Source organism: Biomphalaria glabrata, chromosome 8 (genome assembly GCF_947242115.1).
Source record: "Biomphalaria glabrata chromosome 8, xgBioGlab47.1, whole genome shotgun sequence".
Lineage (NCBI taxonomy): Eukaryota > Metazoa > Mollusca > Gastropoda > Planorbidae > Biomphalaria > Biomphalaria glabrata.
The window spans coordinates 3910455-3925091 of NC_074718.1; the positions used below are offsets into that span (position 1 = coordinate 3910455).

Genomic DNA, 14637 nt, shown 5'->3' on the forward strand with positions numbered 1-14637 from the left:
GAGCAGTCTAAATATAGATCTTTTTAGCGGCCCCCGAAAGGGGAAAAGACGCTATTAGTTTTGTGCGAAATGTCTGTCCATCTGTCCATCTGTCCCGTTTAGATCTCGTAAACTAGAAAAGATATTGAAAATCTGACATCACATTATTTTAGACCATTCAAAGTTCTGATGTAACGGCTACTTTTTTTTTTCTGAAAGCGAAAAATCTAATTTTTAAAATCAGTTATGCAAGCAGTTTTTTAAAGAGAAAAAGCTAATTAGTATGCATTATAAGTTAGACCTAATTAGAAGCGAATAGTAATTTTGTAAATTTCATTTTCCTTTTTTTTTTTTTTATTGCGGAATTTTTTTTTTTTTTTATTTTTTTTTTGAGGATTCGATTAAGAGTTTGAGCCTTTTCAAAAAAATTAGATCAATTATAAGACATTAGTTAGGCCAGGGGAGGCGCGGTGGCTGAGCGGTAAAGCGTTTGGCTTCCGAACCGGGGGTCCCGGGTTCGAATCCTGGTGAAGACTGGGATTTTCAACTTTGGGCGCCTCTGAGTCCACTCAGCTCTAATGGGTACCTGACATTAGTTGGGAAAAGTAAAGGCGGTTGGTCGTTGTGCTGGCTACATGACACCCTCGTTAACCGTAGGCCACAAAAACAGATGAACTTTACATCATCTGCCCTATAGACCACAAGGTCTAAAAGGGGAACTAGTAAGGCCAGGTTCACATCTAACTTTACATTCACTTTCACCTATCCTTTGATCTGCGGGACCTTTGGGGCACTACACAAGATCTGTTAACCTTCTTTCTCCATTCTTATCTCTCATTTGTCTTTGATATAATTTCATTTGGATGTTCTTTCTGAAAATATTGAAGCCTGCCTAGATGGACCACTTCGGGGGCCGATTTTGAGTTTGTGTTTCCACACAAACTGTCTTTTGTAACCTTGTTATTTTATTATTATTATTTACTGATAGTAAAAAGGTTCACTCATGACCATACACACTACATCAACAGACCTTTTGCCCATGAGTTTCTTTCCCTATATTAATTACCACTTGTGCTTGTGTAGAGAATATAGGAAAAAAGTGGTAATTTAAATTGAACAGACTAATAATAAAAGAATCTAAAGCATACAAGATTTTTGGGTAAAAAAAAAATACGGTGGTGCCAACTGTAAACACTTGATGCAGCCAGTACAGATAATTTCCTTAAAGTAAGACGTACACCTCGACTTTTGCACTACACTGTAAAAATAGAAAGAAAAAAGCTCTTTCCAGTGAGTGCTACGTTTCGAACAAAGAAGAAAAAAAAATTCCAAGTTAGAGTTAGGATTAATGTTAGGGTAAGTATTGGGTTAGGGTAGGGATTTCTATGGCCTCCCTCAGTCGCGAAGTGACTATGGATCATCTTGGTGAGATGAATGCCTGGGCATTAGCTGTGGTCGGAAACAATGTCGCCCACACATCAGTTCCCCCCTCTCCACGCAGCTGATGTATCCAAAGGAACGGCAGTGCCGATACAGTTTGGGGTCAGCGGCGTCGCAGGTTCTGCCAGAGTGTAGCACTGGGTGCTGCAAACTGCCTTAGGGTCGCCAGCTCCTGATTTTTCCTCAGGGTTGACTCCCGAAGCCTTTCCCATGATTGGGTATAGCTGCAAGGCAACAGAGGTTTGAATTCAGAGTTTTCCTTCTCCTAGGTGGGTAGCCAGCCATGGCTAACGAGCCCCTCCTACCCGAAGGGTAGGGATTAGGGGTAGAGTTAACATTAGTAATATTTATAGGTCTTTCCTATCTTCTTGTATGTGACTGAATCAAGCATTTTGTTGTTGACAGCACAAAAAAAAAAACTATTACCCGCACTGCCCAATGAAAGTAGGTCTTCCTGTAGGCTATTTTGCACAGCCCGTCCATTGACTCAGATGGCACAGGGCCAACATAAGTTTTTACATTCTCTAGCCAACCATACATTAATGTGTTCTTCATGTCAACCTGGAGGGATTTATAACAAATTTATAACAAATTTTTAGGGCAAATTTTTCTTTCATGTGTAGTATTCTTAAACTGGAAATATTTCATTTTAACTTTTAAGACAATTTTTACAGTTCCTCTTATTAGCTTACAAATTTAGGAGTAAAAAAGTTGGAACCTTGACAAAGGCTTAAAAACACTTTACATGAAAATATTTGCAAAGAAATAATTTTAAAAGTAGGCATAATTTTTTTTTTTTATTAGTTTCAAAAAGTTTTTTTTTTACTTACATAAGCAATAGCAAGGTCAAGGTAGTTTCTGGGTAAATAAAAATCTTGGGCAAACGAGATTTCAACATCAGTCTGATGAGGACAAAGGATACGGAACCTGTAAGCCTTGCTGATGAGTTTCTTAAGAAGAGGTTTCAATTCTTTGTCCTGATATAGGTCACTCTTTTCAATGGAGATTAATTCTTTGACATGAAGAAATGAGTTGCAAGAGTTTTTGGAATGAAATTAAAATCACTCTAATGGCCACTTAGGAAACAGAGTTTTAATTACTTTTAATGGTGAGTTTTTTTTGTTTTTTTTTTGCCAGATAATATAGGCCTACATAGTTGTCTAAAATTTAAACCACAAGAACAGAATTCTATTCTTGATTCTAAAACTACCATCATACTTCTTTGTAATAGTAAATGCTGTTTATAAAAACATATTTTTCTCAATACAATTAGAATGACACTATTTATGTATACCTTCAGCCAGGAAACATAATTTGTCTTTGAAGAACACTAAATTGGAGGATCAGACAAATAAGAGTTGGCAGTGTGTTAAAATTTGTGATTGGAGAATTAATTAAAGGCATTTTCAAAACAAAAATATACAAACCATCTGATAAAAGAAAAAAAAAAGAGGGCAGGGCAGTAACATTGAGTTGAGCACATAATCATCTGTAGTAAGATAGATTAAGAAGTTTGTAGGCGAGCCATGCGCGACCGGATGCTAGAACATCTACTACTTATGCCTACACAAATTATATTACTTGTAAGCTTTCAATGGTTAGGAATAATTTATTAATATTGATTTAATTAATTCACTTTACCTAAAAATCTTTCCCGACTAAGAACCCTAATCTGTCGCACTTAGCCGAAACATGGTCTCTAAAGATGTTTTATAAACATTAAAGATTGATTCTTATATGTATGCATTTAGTTGGGTTATTTTAAAACCAAAAAATAAACATATTCTGAATGCTGACCTGCATTTGTGGGAACCTGATCAAGGGCAACAGTTCCTTGGCATACTCATGAAAGTGTTCCCTCCGTTCCTCTGATTCCAGCCAATGCAGCAAGGCTCTGAACAGCATGTCCTCCCTCTGAATGACAAGGTCACCATTCTTCAACAGGTCGCTGACAAAGTCAATGTCCATGTGGTGCCACTCTGGAGAGATCAATAACTGCTCTGCATTCCAGGCGATGGTCTTTGAACACTGATGGATGAGCTCCTTTATATCATATGCTACAGAGCTAAAGTACCTGTTGAGTGCATTCTCCTCAAACACAAATCTGGGGATAAAAACATTGTGTTCATAGCTCTGATTCACTTGAATCATTAATAGAAATGTGTTCGTGCATCTATGTATTAAAATAAGTACTTTGTCAAGTTTTGGGTAAAAATCTGAGTTGTATCCATTGACTCTTTACCTTAACTTTAAAGGGAAACTCCGATGGTTTTGACAATTTTTTTTTATATAATATGTGTTTGGATTTACAGATAATGAATGTTATTCTTTTTTTTTCTTTTTTTTTTCAATAATATCTTAGTAATTATTTTTTTTTCTGCCATATATATTCTGTGCGGTCAGATTTTCACAGGAATCCCCCCCCCCCCGAAAAAAAATCCTGGCTACGCCCATGACAGAAACTATTGTAGTGTTAAAAGTATGGTAATAAAAAATCTTTCATTGCCATAAGCATGTATATATAGCAACTTTATGTTTCTAGTTTTTTTCATAATGGGCTATAGTTAAGGACTAATCACAAACATGAAGTGCTAAGACATGATTAGAAATTTGGCGCGAAAAAATATTTGTTTCATAAAAAAAAAAAGGAAAGTTTTGCTTAGAGACAGTAACATGATTATTAAAAACAGGACTGGGATTTTAAGTGCAGCAAAAGTGAACAAAATACTTTTGGCAGCTTTAGAGGGAGATCAGCTTTAGTTTCTGAAGTAGATATTTAGATAATGACATTCTGCTGTTCTCTTTATTTCATTTTTTTAAAATAGAAATTAAGCTTATTGTTCATCAGCATCAACTACTTTTATATTGTTGGCTTTTTTTGGCCAGTGTTATTTCGTTATTTGAGTGTTACCTCATTTGAACCTGGAGAAGGCACAACGCAGAGACGCCTAACAAACACTTAGTATGTAGGAAGAAATTTGCAAAATTTTAGTTTAAGCAAACTTTCAAAAGTTCTTCTAATATAATAAGTATATGTATTTGACACTTAACATTGCAATACATAAATGTCGGCCACACGCATATAAAAGTTCAATAGCTGTTTTACACCAAAATCTATTATTTCATGTTGATAACGGCCTACCTGGCATGTTCAACCATATACTGTGTGCACATGTTTTTCAGTGATGTCACTATATATTTATCTGCTAGACAGAGAATGCCAACTGCAGAATCCGCAGTGATGTTTATTTCTGCTGTGTACAGGAACCTGAGAAATATGTCGAAATACTTCTGGCACTCTTCAGTTTCTTCTAGAATAATCTCTGGCAGACCTGACTGAAGCCAATTTTTGTCATACAGCATTGTACGAAATACATCACTGGACTTGGCCAGGACAAATTTGTGGCCAAAATAAGACTGCTTACCAACCTGAAGAATTAAAAGAAATATATATATATATAAGTCATAAGTTTAAGTCATTTACTAATACGCATGACTAGATTTACCTAGGGACAGGCATAGGATGTAATCATCTTCTTTTTGTTTAAGTAACGTCTGTATTTTATAAGGTAAGATATAATGCGCGCACGCACGCACGCGCACACACACACACACATACATACATATATATATATATATATATATATATATATATATATATATATATATATATATATATATATATATATATATATATATATATAGAGAGAGAGAGAGAGAGAGAGAGAGAGAGAGAGAGAAATAGGACCAAACCAGCTCAGCTTTCGTCTCTACACAGTATTCGAGTATTCTTCATGTTTAACTTGTAAAAGTACCAACTCATTAGTTTTCTTTTCTTGGTATCTGATACCCAGTATTTTTCGGTAGCATTTACTTTTAAAGGCTTGGATTCTTCTTTCAGCAATGGTCTAAAAAAAATCTGGCTTTTGTTTCTGAACTAATGCAATTAGGTAAATAATTTATGTTAATTAGAAATAGTAAAGGACCTAATGACTGTTCTGTTTACTGTTATTGGTGTTGATTTAGAGCCATTTATTATTACAGTTTATATATATATATATATATATATATATATATATATATATATATATATATATATATATATATATATATATATATATATATATATATATATATATATATCCCGTAAGATATCTTATATGCTGAGCTAGTGGAAGGAGTCAGACCCAAGGGCCGCCCAAGACTAACATATAGAGATGTCTGCAAGCGAGACATGAGAGCCACATGCATCAGCGAAAGTATGTGGGAAAACATAGCCAAAGACCGGAGTGCATGGAGACAGATTGTGCGTCCTGGGACAACCCTTGCTGAGAACAAAAGAATTGAAGCGGCCTTATTCAAGAGGGAAAAATAGAAAGCTGCCCTGTCCGCTAGCCCTAAATCAGAGGCATACACATGTACGAATTGTGGCAAAGTCTGCCATTCTAGAATTGGCTTGATTAGCCACACCAGATTCTGCCCCGTCTCAAGATGAAGCCAAAACCAGTGACTCATTTTGGCGCATCCATTGCCTTTCGAGACAAAAGGAGCCATATATATATATATATATATATATATATATATAATAAAAATAATAAGGCCTGTCTTCGAATCCGAAAATGAGTGAGGAATGCGGTATTTCCTGTGACTGCGCAGCCCCAGCTGTGACCTACATATTTTGCCACAACGAAGGCAAGCATAACCATTGTCCGCAGGTGGTTGATTTAGATTTTCTTTACACTGTCTGTGTTTGTCCTCGGCAGCGGATTATATATATATATATATATATATATATATATATATATATATATATATAAATCAAAATCATTGGCCTCCTTCAGTCGTAGAACGACTATGGTTCATCTCAGAGCACACTTCCTCATGTGGCTGTGGAACCCTATTTTGGAGAGACACTCCTGTCCACAGATAACGCAGATTAAGGTGGCTTTTGCTTCGGTGGTAGAGCAGCTGGCCATTTTTCGTATTGTACGTTTTTCTTCCTGAGCTGAGACCCATGTTCTTTCACTGTCCATAGCTTTCTTGGTCACTGTCTCTCTCCATCTGTTGCGGTCTAGAGCTATGTCTTCCCAATTGTCAGTATTGATGTTCACTGATTTGAGGTCACGTTTTATTACATCTATGTAACGGAGGTGGGGGCGACCAGTTTTTCTTGTGCCAGTCGCGAGTTGACCATAGAGGATGACTTTCGGGATGCGCTTGTCCTCCATCCGGCGAACATGTCCAAGTAATAAGATTTCGTCTTCGAGTCCGAAGATTAATGAGGGATGCGTATTTCCCGGGGCCACACAGCCCCAGTTGTGGCCTACGTATTCTTAATAAAATACTTGGGTCATTTCATCTACAATTAATTTTTTTTTTAGTTACCGTGTAATTGTGTTGTAAAGGCTTTGTCTTAAAGCGCTCATTTCATCAAATATATTAATATGTTTATTTAGCATATTTGTTGATATTTTTGACATGTTACTATAGTGTATATAGTGTTCATCCTGCTCTTTTCGTACTTGTTGAGAAATGAAAGAATATAAGTAGATATATTGTAATGCGGGATTTGTATCTAGTTATATTGTTTCTTATCTTCTTATCTTATATAATACAGACGTTACTTCAAAAAAGAAGATGATTACGTCCTACGCGTCATGCATTTAGTCATGCATATTAACCAATGACTTAAATTCTGCCAAGTCACTGGTTTTCCTGGCTAGCTCAGGCAACCAATTCCATGCTCTAATAGCACTAGGGAAGAAGGAGTATTTGTACAAATTTGTCCTAGCATATGGGACGAGGATTGTGCCTTTATCTTTGTGTCTTTCAGAGTATTTTATTAAATTTTGTTTTTGTATTTGAAGATTATGGTTCAGTGTTTTATGTATGATTGCTACTTTACTTTTGAGCCTTCTGTCCTGAAGGCTTTCTAAATTTAGTGATTTTACTAAAGGTGTTAGTGCCAATATCATCCTGCGCATATAGCATGATGTAATGAACACAGGCCAAGGTGTGGTGGAAGTAGTGGAAATCTTTTGAGAGATGAGAAGGATTAGAATACTTATGATAATACCACAGATAAATATCTTGTCTCCTGACCGCCATCTTTCACTTTATTTTATCTTTAATTGTGGATCGTTCTTTCATGATACGAGCGTGCCATTTCAAACCCGGATATCACGTTATATTTATCCTAATAAACACCGATTTCAAGAAATACGCAACACTGGCCAAGAAATTACAAAATGATGTACAGCAATACTGATCAATGGCCTGTCTTCTGTGTGTGACAGTTTATAATAGAGTTTTTGTTATGTTTTACTAATATGAATTTACCCATCGCGTGTAAAATAATCAAAGAGATGTGTATAAGTATTAAGTATGCAATAAATAAAAGAGATGTGTATAAATATAAATTATGCAATAAATAATAGAGATGTGTATAAGTATTAAGTATGCAATAAATAATAGAGATGTGTATAAATATAAATTATGCAATAAATAATAGAGATGTTTATAAGTATTAAGTATGCAATAAATAAAAGAAATGTTTATAAGTATTTTACTTGGTTTAAACCTTGAATGTTTTAATAATTTAATTCAAACTTAACCTTGGAGGCCACAGCTTATTTAGTCTCCGTTAAGTACTTTCAAAAACTTATAATAAGTTTTTGATTTCATATGGCTGCCTGGTCGTGCGGTTTGCGCGCTGGACTGTCGTTCGGATTTATCGACGGTCGAGGGTTCAAACCCTGCCCGCTCCCATCCCCCGTCGTCCTGCGGGAGGTTCGGACTAGGAAGTAAACTATCTTCAACTCTGAAGGAACATCCGAAATATGTAAAACATATATATATAAATGGTCAGAGAAAAGAATCCTGCAAGTCCTTTGCTGACTCTTCCCCCTCTAGTGGCTATGTTTGTGTAAAAATAAATTGAGCACTCACCTTGAGGATAACATCACTGATATCCTGTTGGTTGTAAAAACTGAGCAACATCCTGCATAAAGTTACCCACGTCCTTTAAGATACATGCCTTGTCTGAATTTTTGTTGGTCTTGCGAACTGGTCTTGGTATTGTTAGAGTCTCCTTACTCTAAGGAAACAAAAGAAAAATGTAGCATTTATTTAAAGATTAATGTTGATTTTAATTAAATACAAGCTCACCTCCTATAACGAAGACATCAATTTTACTAATAAAATTAATAAATACTAATTAATAAACTAATTTTATTCTGCGATTTATATAGGGAAACTGAGTAGAGTCCAGTGTAAAACAAAAGGGGAGATAAGTCTATGGTTTATCTATTTATTATTTGTTTATTGTCAGTCTCTTGCTATTGTTTCATAAATTCATGTTATTTTAGTGGGGAGGATAAATTAAACAGGTAGATAAACATAACAGTGCACTGGTATATAAAAATCCTAGTTGACCTTAGCCGTAGATTGGTCGCCTTGCTGCTAAAATTGGTTAATATGCATGACTGAATGCATGACGCGTAGGATGTAATCATCTTCTTTTTTAAAAGTAACATCTGTATTATATAAGATAAGATAAGATAAGATACCACCAAGCTGGATAAATCTGTAAGAAAAGAGACAAAAAGTGCATCACCCTCCCCGGGACACGAGGATTGTGAAATAGGCGAAAAACCTGTCCATGGAAAAAAATACTGTCACTGTTACAGAAACCAGAGCAAAAAAATACAAACACTAAACAGTCAGAGATGAGAGTAGAGGTACACAAAGGAAAGTCTGTACAGCAGCGGTTCTCAACCTTTTAAGCTCGGCGACCCCGTTTTACAATCCCTAACTCTACCGCGACCCCCCCCCCGCACACACACACACACAGCAATAGAGGAATAGACAAAAACAATAAGCTTTTTCTATGGTCTTTGGCGACCCCTAACAAATCGTCAATCGACCCCCAAGGGGGTCGCGATCCACAGGCTGAGAGCCCCTGCTGTACAGGGAAAGCGGAAAGACTAATGTAAGGCCGATCACTGCACAATGCTTTAGAGTGGAACCCCAGAGAACAAGACGCAAAAGAAGACAAAAAGAGAACGTGGAGACGCTGTATACTAGATGAAGCCGAGGACAGGAAAAATCTGGGAATTGAAAAACTACCAAGACACCGTGAGGAGTGTTTGTTGTTTTTTTTACTGGGGCTCTATGTTTCACGAGGAACGCAAAGGAAAGATGATGACCAACTCACTCGGCTATTTCACAAAAAAAAAAAAAAGGAATAATGTTTAAAATAATTATAATAAGGGGGAAAACAGATTTTTCACTGAAAATGCATTTTCGAAGTACGTGATTCGTTATTTCCATATATAGGCCATCTGTGGCATATTTGTTTATTCTGATAGCTACATCTTTGTTTGTGTAAGCTTCGTTAGCAAAACTTTGTTCAAGATAAGAAGAAGATAATAATGATAATAATAATAATAATAATATATAATGTGAAAAATTGACAATGTTGAGCGTATATATATATATATATGCCCCCCCCCCTTTACAAAAAAAAACAAAATTTAAAAAAAAGTGGCACATGATAGAAAACTAGGCTGCCCACCTCTGATATAGTATGTATTATTTATGTCGTCATCTAAAGTAATATGCATTAATTTCAACACCTGGTTTGAGTACAATGACAATGGGTAAATAAGTATGATATTCGTGTATAATATAAGGGCATGTATATCATAAAATATAGTAGGAAAAAAAAACAACTTACATCTAACATTGTACACACGATGTAACGAAATGAGAACAATAGTGAATTTACGTGTCCAGACGTACCGCCAGGTTTCTGATAGGGAATGTGAGAAAGCGTTTGGCGAAAGATTGTCGACTTGGAGACCGTGTTGGTCAAGGCGTGTTGGTCAAGAAGGAAATGAATTGTTAGAGTTCCAACACTACTCGCGATTATAAAGACTCGGGTAGGGTAGGGGGGGGGGTAAATCTTTGGACAACTCTTCCGTATAGGCCTCGAGATTTTCTCCCATAAGAAAGGATTGACTTTAAGTGCCTTATGAAAGTCACACATCTTAAGAGGAGGTCTAGAAACAATGCTCGACCGAGAGGCGAAGAAAAGAGATTGCGCTTGGAGTGAAAACTGGCAAGAGAGGAGGAGGACAGGGTAGTTGTACCTGGTCATTACCAGTCTGGGCCGAACATAATCAAATGTATGTCATGGACCAGCGCACCTGCTCGTAAGTATGTCTAGTGTATCGGCGCCTTCGACATAGAAAGCCTTAGCTCTGACCAGGTCGCGGCCTACGTCATCACTGGTCAGAGGCCAAGGTTATGCGTCACTGATTAATGCGTGTGTACGTAACCACTCAGTCCACTGTGTTGCTGTGTAGTTTACATAGACAGAGACAGAAAGATTTCTTTTGAAACAAATAGAATCTTCATCTAAATATGATTTAGACTTTTCAAAATATTCATCATGGATTAAAACTCCAGATCTACAATGGTGAACAAATGCCTCGTTTTGTAAAGGATCTAGATCTAGCACTACTAGCAGATATGCTTTCCGATTACCAAAAGATGATGAATGGTGGCTTAGAAAGAAAAAATGGCCAGCGGTAATACCTTTGGCTTAGTAGAAGGATTAGATCTACGTACCATTAAAGGAGTACTCTAAAGTAAGTAAATATTTCTAGATCCAGCATATTAACATTATACATAATTAATTGACTTTTATGCTTTTGATGATTAACATGATAATCATTATATAATTATAAAGTCAAAGTGGGTAGATCTAGAAATCTAGGCCTAGCCTAGGCATTGAATACTTGATCTAGGCTAGGACGATGTAGATCTAAATGTAAATCTAGATGTAAATCTATTCATTTAATAACGATTCTGTCAATAATTATAGAGTCTAGATCTAGTTTATATACCAATAGCATAGTATAGTCCGTATATTATATAGAAGTACAAATAGACAGGTAGTAACTATAGATTTATAATAGATAGAGATACACATATATATTTTATATATATATTATATATAGATCTATATAACCAGTAGAAGTACAGATCTATAATCTATTGTAGTCTATTACTAGTATTCTATAGTTACATAGGATGATAGACTCATTCTATTAGACTGTTAGACAGTTACTATTAGATCTGTCATATTTTATACCTCGGTATATACCAAATTATTCTAGTCAATGTTAGATGTTATATATAGGCCTAATATATACATTTTATTTTATATTTTATACAGTTTGCATTTCATTAAAAAAAAAATTAATTGTAAACTTTCAGATCTGCCATTAACATTTTCAAGACGAAGTATCATGGACAGTATTGAAGGATTACGTACTATAAAGGAATACTCTAAAGTAAGTAATAATTATTACTAGCATCTAGCATATAATATTTGTATTATAAATAATTTAAATTTTTTATGCTTTTGATGATCAACAAGACTATAAAAAGAGGCTATTGCTAGGAAGTAAATACTACTTTAGGCTAGAACTATGTAAATCTATTAATTTAATAACGATTTTATCAATAGATATTCTAGTAAATGTTTGATATTATTATATTATATACAGTATTTATTTACAGTTTGCATTTCATCTAAAAAATATTAATAGTAAACTTTATTTAACTTTCAGATCTGCCGTTAACATTTTGAAGACAATGAAGTATTGTGGACTAGCTACTACACATGAAAGAGTAGAGAGTGCATTAAAAAAAGTGTTAAGTCTCAGGAAGTCACAGGATGGCTGCCTGGTCTTGTGGTTTGCGCGCTGGACTGTCGTTTGGATTTATCGATGTCTCTGGTTCAAACCCTGCCCGCTCCCATCCCCTGTCGTCAACTCTGAAGGAACATCCGAAACATGTCAAACATATAAGGATATAATAGTAAAAAAAACATATCAGTGATTTCAGTGAATTTCAAGATAGTGTAAGAAATATAAATGTGTCTGCGTTTTGGATGTTCTTTGTCAAGAGGAGTGTATGATTTATGTACATTGTAAAGGTTCTGGTCCAGTTAAGGTAGTATATATATATTCTATTGTTCTTGGTACATCTCTTTGATGTTTTTTTTTTAAACAAACAGAAGTATTTGGTAAAGGTGATAAGCTACTTCTTAAAACTGTATCCTACATTTATGAAATTATTAATTTGTTAGAACTCATAGAACAATATTCTACAAAAAATTTTACCAACGATACTAACAGTTTTTAAATGCTATTAAAGAAAACACTAAGTACACAAATACACAAAATGACAATGAAATAAATATATTAAATTGACTTAAACCAAACAGGACTAAATAAGAAGACCATGTCACTTTTTATGGACTATATAAATTAAGTATTGTCTACCCACATCCTGCAGATTCCTGCTTATATAAGTTATTGACCATGTACACTACATATATTTAAAGGTTTAAGATACAGTGGGATAAATCAAAAAGATGAAAATATTTCTTTTATCTTTCCTAATTTTAAAGATTCATCAAAACATCATAAAGGTTCTCTGTAAGTCCAACTGTTAGATGTTATATTATGGGTAATTATCTTGTTTTTTGAAGTAACTTGTGTAATCTATAAGATAAGATATGTTTGCTGGTTATTGTGTTCATGTGGTTCTAAAGAAATTTAATGACTGCATGACTGGGAATGGGAGCGGCCAGGGTTTGAACTTGGGACCATCAATAAATCTAAGCGACAGTCCGGAGCGCAAGCTGCTCCACCAGGCAGCCATCCATATATATATAACATATAATTTAAATAACATTAACATTATATGAGCAAACCGCTTAAACAGGCAGCCATCCATATATTTAAATCACATTAACATTATATGTAATCATTGTATTTTTAAAATGTGTATTGTAAATTATTGATATTTTTTTTTCCCATATGTTCATTAAGCAATTGCAACTCATTAAAGTGGTATCCTTTGTCTGCAAATAAAATTGCTATATAACACCACACATTTGTTTTCATGTTGTGTTATTTCTGTTGTGATGCTTGTTATCATTAGTGTGTACATTAAGTTGTAAAGCAACTGATCAATTTTATATTCTAATAACATTTGTAGGTGTAATACTGTTTATAGAAAAGTCATAACATACATGACTACACGTTAATGAGTTACAGACTATATCACTTAGCCTAAGCACTAATGCAAACATTCAGCCAGATGTGCTACAGTTCAGTTTACAACACACTACAGTTTACAACAACACACAAAGCAGTCTTCAATCACTTAGTGTGTATATTAAGTAAATACATAAAGTCTAGACCTAGTAATTAGTCTACTTTAATAATACGTCTGTTTATAGTTATGAGGATCTAAGTCTAGTACTTAATCTACTTTAATACGTCTGTTTATAGTTATGAGGATCTATTTCTAGACCTAGTAATTTGTCTACTTTAATAATACGTCTGTTTATAGTTATGAGCATCTAAGTCTAGACCTAGTAATTTGTCTACTTTAATAATACGTCTGTTTATAGTTATGAGCATCTAAGTCTAGACCTAGTAATTTGTCTACTTTAATAATACGTCTGTTTATAGTTATGAGCATCTAAGTCTAGACCTAGTAATTTGTCTACTTTAATAATACGTCTGTTTATAGTTATGAGCATCTAAGTCTAGACCTAGTAATTTGTCTACTTTAATAATACGTCTGTTTATAGTTATGAGAATCTAAGTCTAGACCTAGTAATTTGTCTACTTTAATAATACGTCTGTTTATAGTTATGAGCATCTAAGTCTAGACCTAGTAATTTGTCTACTTTAATAATACGTCTGTTTATAGTTATGAGGACAACAACTACATGTTGGTTGTGTTACATTTTACAACACTTCGCCTAAGCGCTAATGCTAACACAATCACTTAGTGTGTATATTAAGTAAATACATAAAGTCTAGATCCAGTGATTAGTCTAGTTTAATAATACGTCTGTGTATAGTCATTAGGACAACTACACGTTGGCTGTGTTACAGTTTACAACACTTCGCCTAAGCGCTCTGGTTACGATCAGAAACAATGGTCGCTGACCTACTACGTCACAAACCAGCCTTACGGCCTGGGGTCACGGAGGTCACGAGTGTATAGTCTATTGTTTGTCTTTACCTACGTCAAGGGGAGGTAAGAGAAAGGAGGGGATAACTCTGTTAGGCGATGTGAAAAAAAAAAAAAAAAGGTGACACTGTTGAGCGCTAAGGCAAGAGA

General features: G+C 34.9%; 1 long non-coding RNA gene and 1 pseudogene across 1 annotated transcript; one reads left to right on the plus strand and one right to left on the minus strand.

The window, feature by feature from the left end:
- The window catches only part of LOC106054698 (uncharacterized), a 44126-nt pseudogene extending 33825 nt beyond the window's left edge, over positions 1-10301 (minus strand).
- Positions 10302-10643: 342 nt separating this feature from the next.
- LOC129927678 (uncharacterized) lies at positions 10644-13390 on the plus strand. Its single transcript, XR_008779319.1, has 3 exons — positions 10644-11072; positions 11704-11780; positions 12060-13390. It is a non-coding gene; the product is annotated as an uncharacterized LOC129927678 (long non-coding RNA).
- Positions 13391-14637: the final 1247 nt, after the last annotated feature.